This window comes from Budorcas taxicolor, chromosome X (genome assembly GCF_023091745.1).
Source record: "Budorcas taxicolor isolate Tak-1 chromosome X, Takin1.1, whole genome shotgun sequence".
Taxonomy (NCBI): Eukaryota; Metazoa; Chordata; class Mammalia; order Artiodactyla; family Bovidae; genus Budorcas; species Budorcas taxicolor.
In genome coordinates, this window is record NC_068935.1 from 72,077,910 (window position 1) to 72,091,233 (window position 13,324).

The following is a 13,324-nucleotide window of genomic DNA, read 5'->3' on the forward strand; positions in this document are numbered from 1 at the left end:
CTGTGAATGGTGACTGCAGCCATGAAATTAAAAGACACTTATTCCTTGGAAGGAAAGTTATGGCAAACCTAGATAGCATATTCAAAAGTAGAGACATTACTTTGCCAACAAAGGTCTGTCTAGTCAAGGCTATGGTTTTTCCAGGGGTCATGTATGAATGTGAGAGTTGGACTGTGAAGAAAGCTGAGCACCAAAGAATTGATGCTTTTGAAGTGTGGTGTTGGAGAAGACTCTTGAGAGTCCCTTGGACTGCAAGGAGATCCAACCAGTCCATCCTAAAGGAGATCAGCCCCGGGTGTTCTTAGGAAGGAAAGATGCTGAAGCTGAAACTCCAATACTTTGACCACCTCATGAGAAGAGTTGACTCATTGGAAAAGATTCTGATGCTGGGAGGGATTGGGGGCAGGAGGAGAAGGGGATGACAGAGGATGAAATGGCTGGATGGCATCACTGACGCTATGGAGATGAGTTCGAGTGAACTCCGGGAGTTGGTGATGGACAGGGAGGCCTGGCGTGCTGTGATTCATGGGGTCGCAAAGAGTCAGACACGACTGAACTACTGAACTGAACTGACCATTTATTTGGCCTTTACTACATATTAGGTCCTATATTACCTCTCAGTAATCCTGACCTATTAGTGTTCCATAAGCATGAATAATATTGATAGTATCTATTTTGTTTGTGATGCTCACAATTAGTAGAGGGAATACAACATGTACATAGATAATTAGAATACAAAGTAGAAAGTTCCAAGTGACTAGAAATAAGATGAAGTAATAGGGGACTTCAGAAGAAAGAAGGCACTTCTGCTGTGGCAACATATATGCCACTGATAATGGAAGAAGGTTTAAAAGAGATAGTCACTTATTCAAAGACAAGGTAAATGTTGCAAAATGTGGATGTTCATGCTAAGTTGCATCTGACTCTCTGTGAACCTATGGACTGTAGCCCACCAGGATTCTCTCTTCATGGGATTTTCCAGGTAAGAATACTAGAGTGGGTTGCCATTCCTTTTTCCAGGAGGATCTTCCTGACCCAGGGATCAAATCAGCATCTTTTACATCTGATGCATTGGCAGGTAGGTTCTTTACCACTAGCACCACCTGGGAAGCCCTGTGAAATGTGGAGCAGGAAGGGAAATCACAGTCTAAAAGAAGGTACAGAGACAGTGAACTGCATAGTCTGTTTTGCAAGTGACAGTTAATTCATTTTGTTGTTGTTATGAAGGGGACTATAGGAAATTAACTCAGTAAATTAGGATGAACTCAGATTTGAAGAATTAAAGATTTGGATGTCAGGCCAATGACTTTCAATCTCATTCTGTGGGAAATGGAAAGTCATTGCCAACGTATAGTTTTTTTTTTCATGAATAGAGAGCTCAACTTTAGGAAAACTGACTTATCGACAAATGTAGAATGGATTAGAGAGGAATGGAATAAAGGCAAGGGATCTAATTAGGCTGCAACTACAATAGCCAGTTGACACGGACAACCCCCAACCCCTCACAGACTTTGTTTCTGTGTCAAGGCACCAATTCAACTAATATTCATTCAAAAAATACCCAAAAAATTCTTACTATGGGCCAGGCACTTGGAAAGTCCTTCTCTGCATAATTTAATAATTATATTGGTAAAGTATCTTAGAAACACATTCTCTGAAAAAGTAAGACATGATAAATGTTTACCTTTGACAAGAAATAATTTTACACTGTGCAATCTAAAAGGAAAATTATAGCCTTAGTGAAAGCATTAATCACTCAGTCATGTCCAACTCTTCGCAACCCCATGGTCTATCCATGAGTTTCTCCAGACAGGAATGCTGTAGTGGGCTGCCAGTCCCTTCTCCAGGTGATCTTCCCAATCCAAGGATCTAACCTGGGTCTCATGCACTGCAGGCAGATTCTTTGCCTCTTTCTATAACCTCAGAGAGACAGACAATACTCAAACATGCAAATATTCATGAATACACGGCCACAACCTGTACTTACATCCTACAGTCAGTAGATGGCAATTACAAGCTTTCATCCAGTGACTTTCAACTCAAAGGATAGAAGAAAGTAAGTGAAAGAGGAGAGAGGAGAAAAGAACAAAGGAGGGAAGAGGAAACGAAGGAAGAATGAGAGGATGCTTGAAGGGAGGAGAAAGATTGAGTGGAGAGAGTGGGAAATGGGAAGAGGATAGAAGCTATGCTTGCAGTTCAAATGTCTTTCTGAGATATACTTAGTTTAGAAGTCTTTCCAAAGGTTAAATTTGCAGCTAGCCCTGCTGGTAGGGAAGAAATTTGAATTGACTTTCCAGGTAGATATTGAAGAAGATAATTTTCTTATTCCATAATCCCACCAACTGAGTTTAGTAAAGAGAGGGAGCAGCTGTGTTTGAAAGGTGCCCCACAGGCCTTTTGACCCTGTGGAGCAAAGAAATGTAACTTTAAAAGCCTCATAACTGTTCTGCTGCCTGGGTGTCTCTTTCTTTCTTTCTTGTTAAGCTGAAAATACTAGCAGAGGAAGAGAAAAGTTGGAACAGACAAGTTCCCAATATATTATTAGGGACATTTACTGAAGTCAAAACAAAGAGGAAAATTCTATTAATAGTAAAATTGACCTTTTGAGATCTAGGTGAAGACTATCACCAAAAGAGTAATTAGGCATGAAAATGCTCAAAGTTGGATGTTGGCTATGGTTCAGTAATGCACTGAGAGTTATAGGACTAAAGATGAATAAGGGAATAAAGGAGAAGGTGTAAGACCATATTGCCTCTTTGAGAATAGAAGTTTAGTCTACTTCTTCTTAGTGTAGTCATTCTATCTTGAGGCAAACATTAGAATTATTTTCCTGGATGGATATGAGAAGACAGGTTAAGAGCAATTTTTCCCCAAATATTCTGTCTTTGCAACTACAAATTTCTGTAGGTCAAAAGTCAGACATGGGTCTCACTAAGCTAAAGCAAGGGATTTTCACCATTTTTTTTTTTTTTAGCTTTTCAAGTTTCAAGCTAAAATGGGCTCTAGGGGAAATTCGATTTCCTTGCCATCTCCAGTTTCTAGAGGCCACCTGCATTCTTTGGCTTAGGGCCACTTCCTCCTACCTTCAAAGCCAGCAATACTACATCTTTCTGACCATAATTCCTCAATTACATTTCCTTCTGACCCCAGCCCATGAAGATTGTCCCAATGTTAAGAACACGTATAATTAGATTTTATCCACTCAGATATTCCACAATAAGTGCATAATTTCAAACTCTATGCCTTTAATCATACCTGCAACAAAAAAGTCCAATTTGCCATGAAAGGTAACATATTCATAGGTTCCAGGGATTAGAGGAGAGTGAGAAAAACAACAACAACAACAACAACAACAACAACAACAACAACAACAACTAAATGCTAATGGGGAAGATCAGAGGGCAATTAATAATAGCTCCAGAAAGAATGAAGCAGCTGGGCCAAAGTGGAAATGAAACACAGTTGTGGATGTATCTGGTGGTAAAAGTAAAGTAAAAGTGAAGTCTCTCAGTCGTGTCCAACTCTTTGCCACCCTGTGGACTGTAGCCCACCAGGCTGCTCCGTCCATGGGATTCTCCAGGCAAGAATACTGGAGTGGGTTGCCATTTCCTTCTCCAGGGGAATCTTCCCGACCCAGGGATCAAATCCTGTTCTCCTGCATTGCAGGCAGACGCTTTAACCTCTAAGCCACCAAGGAAGCTCCAGTAAAAGTAAAGTCTGATGTTATAAAGAACAATATTGCATAGGAACTGGGAAGATTAGCTCCATGAATCAAAGTAAATTTGTCCTAGTCAAGCAGAAGAAGGCAAGATTGAACATCAACATCTTAAGAATCAGTACACTAAAATGAATGGGTATGGGCCAGTTTAATTCAGATGACCATTATATCTACTATTGTGAGCAAAAATCCCTTAGAAGAAGTGGAGTAGCACTCACAGTCAACAAAAAGTCCAAAATGCAGTCCTTGTGTACTTCCTTAAAAATGACAGAATGATCTTGGTTCATTTTCAAGGTAAAACATTCAACATCACACTAGTCCAAGTCTATGCCCAAACCACAGATGCCAAAGAAGCTGAAGTTGACCAGCTCTATGAAAACTGAACAACACCTTTTAGAACTAACACCAAAATAAAGATGTCCTTTTCATCACATACGATTGGAATGCAAAAGAAGGAAGCCAAGAGATACCACAAAGAAAAGGAAAGTATGGCCTTGGAGTACAAAATGAAGCAGGGCAAAGGCTAACACAGTTTTTATCAAGAGAACGTGCAGGTCATAGCAAACACCAATTTTCAATAATTCAAGAGATGACTCTACACATGGACATAACCAGTTAGTCAATGCCAAAATCAGACTGATTATATTCTTTGCAGCTGAAGATGGAGAAGCTTTATACAGTCAGTAAAAACAAAAACTGGAACTGACTGTGATTCACAGCATGAACTCCCCATTGGAAAATTCAGGCTTAAATTGAAGAAGGTAGGAAAAACCACTGGATCATTCACGTATGACCTAAATCAAGGCACTTATCGATATATAGAGGAGGTGATGAACAGATTCAAGGAATTATATCTGGTTAGCAGAGTGCCTGAAGAACTATGAATGGAGGGTTATAACATTGTGCAATGTGGTCCGTTGGAGAAGGGAATGGGAAACCACTTCAGCATTCTTGCTTTGAGAATGTCATGACTAGTATGAAAAGGCGAAAAGATATGACACTGAAAGATGAACTCCCAAGATAGGCAAGTGCCCAATATGCTACTGGAGAAAAGCAGAAAAATAGCTCTAGAAAGAATGAAAAGGCTAAACCAAAGTAGAAACAACACCCAGTTATGCATGTGTCTGGTGGTGAATATGCTACTAGAGAAGAGTGGAGAAATGGTTTCAAAAGAATGAAGAGATGGAATGAAAGCAAAAACAACACACAGTTGTGGATGTGACTGATGATGGAAGTAAGGAACAATACTGCATAGCAACCTGGAATGTTAGGTCCATGAATCAAGATAAATTGGAAGTGGTCAAACAGGAGACAAAGGTGAATATCAAAATTTTAGGAGTCAGTGAACTGAAATGGACAGAAATGGGCGAATTTAATTCAGATGACCATTAAATATACTGCTGTGGGCAAGAATCCCTTAGAAGAAATGGAGCAGTGCTCACAGTCAACAAAAGAGTCCAAAATGCAGTACGTGTGTGCAATCTCAAAAATGACAGAATGATCTCTGTTTGTTTTCAAGGAAAACCAGCACATCACAGTAGTCCAAGTCTATGCCCCAACCACTAATGACAAAGAAGCTGACATTGAACGATTCTGTGAAGAAATACAAGAACTTTTAGAACGAATACCAAAAAATGATGTCCATTTCATCATAGGGGACTGGAATGCAAAAGTAGAAAGTCAAGAGGCACCTGGAGTAAACAGGCAAGTTTGACCTTGAAGTACAAAATGAAGCAGGGCAAAGGCTAACACAGTTTTGCCAAGAGAACACACTGGTCATAGAAAACACCGTCTTCCAACAGCACAAGTGATGAATGGACATCAAAAGATGATCAATACCAAATACCAGATCAGATTGATTATATTCTTGGCAGTTGAAGATGGAGAAACTCTATACAGTCATAAAAACAAGACAGAGAGCTGACTGTGGCTCAGAGCATGAACTCCTCATTGCAAAATTCAGACTTAATTTGAAGAAAGTAGAAGGAAATGGCAACCCACTCCAGTGTTCTTGCCTGGAGAATCCCAGGGACGGGGGAGCCTGGTGGGCTGCCGTCTATGGGGTCGCACAGAGTCGGACACGACTGAAGCGACTGAGCAGCAGCAGCAGCAGCAGCAGCAGCAGGGAAAACCACTGGATCATTCAGGTATGACCTAAATCAAATCCCTTATGATTATACAATGGAAGTGAGACATAGATTTAAGGGGTTAGATCTGATAGAGTGCCTGAAGAACTATAAATATTGTTTGTGACATTGTACAGGAGGCAGTGATAAAAAACCATTCCCAAGAAAAAGAAATGAAAAAGGCAAAATGGTTGTCTGAGGAGGCCTTATAAATAGCTGAGGAAAGGAGAGAAGCAAAAAGCAAAGGAGAAAAGGAAAGCTATATCCATCTGAATGCAGAGTTTCAAAAAATAGAAAGGGGAGATAAGAAAGACTTCTTAAGTGAACAATTCAAAGAAACAGATGAAAACAATACAATGGGAAAGACAAGAAATATCTTCAAGAAAATTGGAGATACCAAGGGAACATTTCATGCAAAGATGGGCACAATAAAGGACATAAATGGGATGCAACTAACAGAAGCAGAAGATATTAAGAGCAGGTGGCAAGAATACACAGAACTATACAAAAAAGATCTTAATGACCCAGATAACCACGATTGTGTGATCACTCACCTAGAGTCAGACATCCTGGAGTTCAAAGACAAATGAACCTTTGGAAACATGACTATGAACAAAGCTAGTGGAGGTGATGGAATTCCAGTTGAGCTATTTCAAATCCTGAAAGATGATGCTGTGAAAGTGCTGCACCCAATATGCCAGCAAATTTGGAAAACTCAGCAGTAACCACAGGACTGGAAGAGGTCAGGTTTCACTCCAATCCCAAAGAAAGGCAATGACAAAGAATGTTCAAACTACTGCGCAATTGCACTCATCTCACAGGCCCCCAAAGTAATGTTTCAAATTCTCCATACTAGGCTTCAACTTTACATGAACTGAGAACTTCCAGATGTTCAAGCTAGGTTTAGAAAAGGCAGAGGAACCAGAGATCAAATTGCCAACATCTGTTGGGTCATAGAAAAGGCAAGAGAATTCAAGAAAAACATTTATTTCAGCTTCATTGACCATCTCAAAGCCTTTGACTGTGTGGATCACAACAAACTATGGAACATTCTTAAAGAGATGGGAATACCAGACCACCTGACCTGCCTCCTGAGAAATCTGTATGCAAGTCAAGAAGCAGACACATAGCAACAGACTGGTTCCAAATTGGGAAGGGAGTATATCAAAGCTGTATATTGTCACCCTGTTTATTTAACTTACATGCAGAATACATCATGTGAAATGCAGAGCAGGATGAAGCATAAGCTGGAATCAAGTTTGCCGAGAGAAACATCCGTAACCTCATATATGCATATGACACAACCCTTATGTCAGAAATTGAAGAGGAAATAAAGAGCCCCCTGATGAAAGTGCAAGAGGAGCATGAAAAAGCTGGCTTAACATCCAACATTCCAAAAACTTATATCAAGGCATCCGGTCCCATCACTTCATGGCAGAGATGTGGAAACAATAGAAACAGGGAGAAACTTTATTTCCTTGGGTACCAAAATTACTGCAGATGGTGACTGAAGCCATGAAATTAAAAGACACTTGATCCTTGGATGAAAATCTATGGCAAACCTAGACAACATATTAAAAAGTGGAGACATTACTTTGCTGACAAAGGTACATCTAGTCAAAGCTATGGTTTTTCATGTAGCAATGTATGGATGTGAGAGCTGGACCATAAGGAAGGTTGGGAGCTGAGGAATTGATACTTCTGAACTTTTGTGTTGGAGAAGACTCTTGAGAGTCCCTTGGACTGCACGGAGATCCAACCAGTCAATCCTAAAGGAAACCCTTCCTGAATATTTATTGGAAGGACTAATGCCAAAGCTGAAGCTCCAATACTTTGGCCACCAGATATGAAGAGTCAACTCATTAAAAAAGTCTCTTATGCTGGATAAGATTGAATGCAGGAGCACAAGGGGACAACAGAGGATGAGATGGTTGGATGGCACCACCAACACAATGGACATGAGTCTAAATAAGCTCCAGACATTGGTGATGGACAGGGAAGCCTGGCATGCTCTAGTCCATGGGCTGCAAAACCTAGACATGACTGTGTGACTGAACTGAACTGGTAGTGAAAGCAAAGTCCAAGGCTGTACAATCAGACATACCAAAGAATGCCATACAATAGAACAATATTGTATAGGAATCTGGAATGTTAGGTGTGTGAATTGAGATAAACTAGAAGTGGTCAAACAGGAGATGGCAAGAGTGAACATCAACGTTCTTGGAATCAGTGAACTAAACTGGACTGGAACAGGCGAATTCAATTCAGATGGTCATTATATCTATTACTGTGGCAGATATAAACATTAGTACTCCATTTCTTCTAATGGAGTAGCCTTAGAAGAAATGGAGTCACCCTCATACTCAAAAAAATAGTCAGAAATGCAGTACTTCTGTGTTATCTCAGAAACAACAATTTTATCTTGGTTCATATCCAAGGCAAACTATTCAATCCAAGTATACTCCTCAACCGTAATTGTGAAGAAGATGAACTTGAACCATCCTATGAAGACCTACAAGATTTTGTAGAACTTACACCCGGAGGAGATGACGTATTCAACATAGGGGACTGAAATTCAAAAGTAGGAATTCAAGAGATGCCTGGAGTAACATGCAAGTTTGGCCTTTCAATGCAAAATTAAGCAGGCCAAAGGCTAACAGACTGTTGCCAAGAGGACATACTGGTCATAGCAAAAATGCTTTTCCAACAACACAAGAGAGTACTCTACACATGGGTATCCCTAGATGGTCAACACTGAAATCCATTTGATTATATTCCTTACAGCTGAGGATGGAGAAGCTCGGCTGCTGCTGCTGCTGTTTCTAAGTCACTTCAGTCATGTCCGACTCTTTGCAACCCCATAGACGGTAGCCCACCAGGCTCCCCCGTCCCTGGGATTCTCCAGGCAAGAACACTGGAGTGGGTTGCCATTTCCTTCTACTTTCTTCAAATTAAGTCTGAATTTTGCAATGAGGAGTTCATGCTCTGAGCCACAGTCAGCTCTCTGTCTTGTTTTTATGACTGTGTAGAGAGTACTGGAGTGGGTTGCAATTTCAAATGCATTAAAGTAAAAAGTGAAAGTGAAGTCGCTCAGTCATGTCCAACTCTTAGCAACCCCATCGACTGCAGCCTACCAGGCTCCTCCATCCACGGATTTTCCAGGCAAGAGTACTGGAGTGGGGTGCTATTGCATCCTCTGGGAGAAGCTCTATAAGTCAGCAAAAACAAGACCAGGAGCTAACTGTGGCTCAGATCATGAACTCCTCATTGTAAAAATCAGACTTAAATTGAAAGTACAGAACACCATTAAGCCATTAAGTTATGATCTAAATAAAATCCCTATGATTATAAAGTGGATGTGACAAATAGATTCAAGGGATTAGATCTGATCGAGTGCCTGAAGAACTATTGATGGATGTTCATAACATTGTACAGGAGGCAGTGATCAAAATCATCCCCAAGGAAAAGAAACATAACAAGGCAAAACGTTTGTCTGAGGAGGCCTTACAAATAGCTGAGAAAAGAAGAGAAGTGAAAGGCAAATGAGAAAAGGAAAGATATACCCTTCTGAATGCAGACTTCCAAGGAATAGCAAGAAGAGAAAGAAAGCCTTCCTAAGTGAACAATGCAAAGAAATAGAGGAAAATAATAGAATGTGTAAGACCTGATATCTCTTTAATAAAATTGGAGATACAAAGATAACATTTCCTGCAAAGATAGGCACAATAAAGGAAAGAAACAGTATGGACCTAACAGAAGTAGAAATTATCCTATATATAAGGCAGCAAGAGAGACACATATGTAAAGAACAGACTTTTGGACTCTGTGCAAGAAGGCAAGGGTGGGATGATTTGAGAGAACAGCATTGAAATATGTATATTACAATATATAAAATGGACAACCTGTGCAAGTTTGATGCATGAAGCAGGGTCCTCAAAACTGGTGTTCTGAGACAACCAAAAGGATGGGGTGGGTAGGGATATGGGAGGGGTTTAAGGATGGGTGGCAAATGTGAATCTGTGGCTGCTTCATATTGATGTATGGAAAACACATCAAATAGTGTAAATTAATTATCCTACAATTAAAATTAATTACTTTTTAATAAAAGAAAAGGTGGCAAGAATACCCAAAAGAACTATACAGAAAAGATCTGAATGACCCGGATAACCAAGACAACCTGACCTGCCTCTTGAGAAACCTGTATGCAGATCAGGAAGCAACAGTTAGAACTGGGCATGGAACAACAGGCTGGTTCCAAATAGGAAAAGGAGTACATCAAGGCTGTATATTGTCACTTATCATTTAACTGCTTATTTAACTTATATGCAGAGTACATCATGAGAAACACTTGGCTGAAGGAAGCTCAAGCTGGAATCAAGATTGCTGGGAGAAATATAAGTAACATCAGATATGCAGATGACACCACCCTTATGCCAGAAAGTGAAGAAGAACTAAAAAGCCTCTTGATGAAAGTGAAAGAGGAGAGTGAAAAAGTTGACTTAAAGCTCAACATTCAGGAAACTAAGATCAAGGCATCCGGTCCCATCACTTCATGGCAAATAGATCTGGAAACAGTGGCTGACTTTGTTTTTTTGGGCTCCAAAATCACTGCAAATGGTGATTGCAGCCATGACATTAAAAGATGCTTACTCCTTGGAAAGAAAGTTATGACCAACATAGACAACATATTAAAAAGCTGAGACATTACTTTGTCAACAAAGATCCATCTAGTCAAGGCTATGGTGTTTCCAGTAGTCATGTATGGATGTGAGAGTTGGACTATAAAGAAAGCTGAGCACAGAAGAATTGATGCTTTTGAACTGTGGTGTTGGAGAAGACTCTTGAGGGTCCCTTGGACTGCAAGAAGATTCAACCAGTCCATCAAAAAGGAAATCAATCCTCCTGGGGGTTCATTGGAAGGACTGATGTTGAAGCTGAAACTCTGATACCTTGGTTACCTGATGCGAAAAGCTGACTCATTTGAAAAGACCCTGATGCTGGGAAAAATTGAAGGAGGGAGGAGAAGGAGACGACAGAGGATGAGATGGTTGGATGGCATCACCGACTCATTGAACATGAGTTTGGGTAAACTCCAGCAGTTGGTGATGGACAGGGAGGCCAGGAATGCTGCAGTTCATGGGTTCGCAAAGATTCAGACGCGACTGTGTGACTGAACTGATACTGATACTAACCATGATGGTGTGGTCACTCACCTAGAGCCAGACATCCTGGAGTGTGAAGTCAAAGAGGCCTTAGGAAGCATCACTACAAATAAAGCCAGTGGTTGTTTTGGAATTCCACGTGAGCACTTTCAAATCCTAAAACATGATGCTGTTAAAGTGCTTCGCTCAGAATGTCAGCCAATTTGGAAAACTCAGCAGTGGCCACAGGAATGGAAAAGATCTGTTTTCATTCCAATCACAAAGAAGAGCAATGCCAAAGAATCTTCAAAGTACTGCACAGTTGCACTCATATCACATGCTAGCAAGGTAATGCTCAAAATCCTTCAAGTTAGGCTTTAACAGTATGTGAATCAAGAACTTCCAGATGTTCAAGCTGGATTTAGAAAAGGCAGAAGAACCAGACATCAAATTGCCCATATCCGTTAGATCATAGAAAAAGCAAGGTATTTCCAGAAAACCATCTACTTCCACTTCATTAAATATGGTAAAACCTTTACCCCTGTTGCTCACAATAAAATGTGGAAAATTCTTAAAGAGGTGGGCATACCAGACCACCTTACCTACCTCCTGTAAAACCTGTATGCAAATCAAGAAGCAATAGGTAGAACCAAACATGGAGCAACAGACTGGTTCAAAATTTGGAAAGGAGTGTATCAAAGCTGTATATTGTCACCCTGTTTATTTAACTTATAATCAGATTACATCATGTAATGCCAGGCTGGAAGAAGCACACTCTGTAATCAAGATTGCTGGGAGAAATATGAATAACTTCAGATATGCAAATGACACCATTTTTATGGCAGGAAGCAAGGAGGAATTAAGGAGTCTCTTGATGAAGGTGAAAGAGGAGAGTGAAAAAGCTGGCTTAAAACTCAACATTCAAAAAATTAAGATCATGGCATCCCATCTCATCACTTCATGGCATATAGATGGGGAAACAATGCAAACAGTGACAGGTTTTATTTTCTTGGGCTCCAAAAACACCACAGACAGTGACTGTAGCGATGAAATTAAAAGACACTTGCTCTTTGGGTGAAAAGTTATGACAAACCTAGCAGCATATTAAAAAGCAGAGACATTACTTTTCTGACAAAGGTCCATCTAGTCAAGGCTATGGTTTTTCCAGGAGTCATGTACAGATGTAAGTGTTGGGCCATAAAGAAAGCTGAGTGCTGAAGAATTGATGCTTTTGAATTGTGGTGCTAGAGAAGACTCTTGAAAGTCCCTTAGACAGCAAGGAGATCAAACCAGCCAATCATAAAGGAAAGCAATCCTGAATACACACTGGAAGGACTGATGCTGAAGCTGAAGCTCCAATACCTTAGCCACCTAATGCAGAAAGCCAACTCATTGAAAAAGATCCTGTTGCTGGAAAAGATCGAAAGCAGAAGGAGAAGTGGATGAAAGGAGGAGATGGTTAGATGGTATCACCAACTTAATGGACATGAGTTTGAGCAAGTTCCAGGAGATGGTGATGGATAGGGAAGCCTGGTGTGCTGCAGTTTGTGGGGTCCCAAAGAATCAGACATAACTTAGCGACTGAATAGCAACAACCCACTCCAAAGTATGCTTTATATTTATTACCAAATAATGATAAATTACAGCCCACAAAAATTATATCCAAAAGTTTATATCTTGGCACAGTTGACAATTTAATAAAAGAAAGGGCTATTGGTGGATGGTGATTGACAGCAGAGATCAGAATACACGGAGTGTTTGGTCCAGTTCCAGTTCAATAGCTCAGTCTTGTGCAACTGTTTGTGAGCCCAGGCTTAGCGTGCTGCCACCACAAAATCCTGGAGCTTGCTCAAACTCATGTCCATAGACTTGATGATGCCATCCAACCATCTCATCCTCTGTCATTCATTTCTCCCGTCTTCAATCTTTCCCAGCATCAGGGTCTTTTCAAATGAGTTGGTTCTTTGCATCAGGTGGCTAAAGTATTGGAGGTTCAGCTTCAGCATCAGTCCTTCCAATTAATATTCAGGACTGATTTCCTTTAGGATGGAGTGGTTGGATCTCCTTGCAGTCTAAGGGACTCTCAAGAGTCTTCTCCAACACCACAGTTCAAAAGCATGTTCTTCAGCTCTCAGATTTCTTTATGGTCCAAGTGTCACATCCATATGTGACTACTGGAAAAACCATAGACTTGACTAGATGGACCTTTGTCAGAAAAGTAATGTCTCTATTTTTAATATGCTGTCTAGTTTGGCCATAGCTTTTCTTCCAAGGAGCAAGTGTCTTTTAATTTCATGGCTGCAGTCACCATCTGTAGTGATTTTGGCGCCCAAGTAAAT

General features: G+C 40.4%; 2 pseudogenes; both read left to right on the forward strand.

The window, feature by feature from the left end:
• The first annotated feature begins 3,371 nt into the window (after nt 1-3,371).
• LOC128069517 (craniofacial development protein 2-like) lies at nt 3,372-4,488 on the forward strand (annotated as a pseudogene).
• A 60-nt stretch (nt 4,489-4,548) lies between these two features.
• Nucleotides 4,549-5,688, forward strand: LOC128069518 (craniofacial development protein 2-like; annotated as a pseudogene).
• The last annotated feature ends 7,636 nt before the right edge of the window (nt 5,689-13,324 follow it).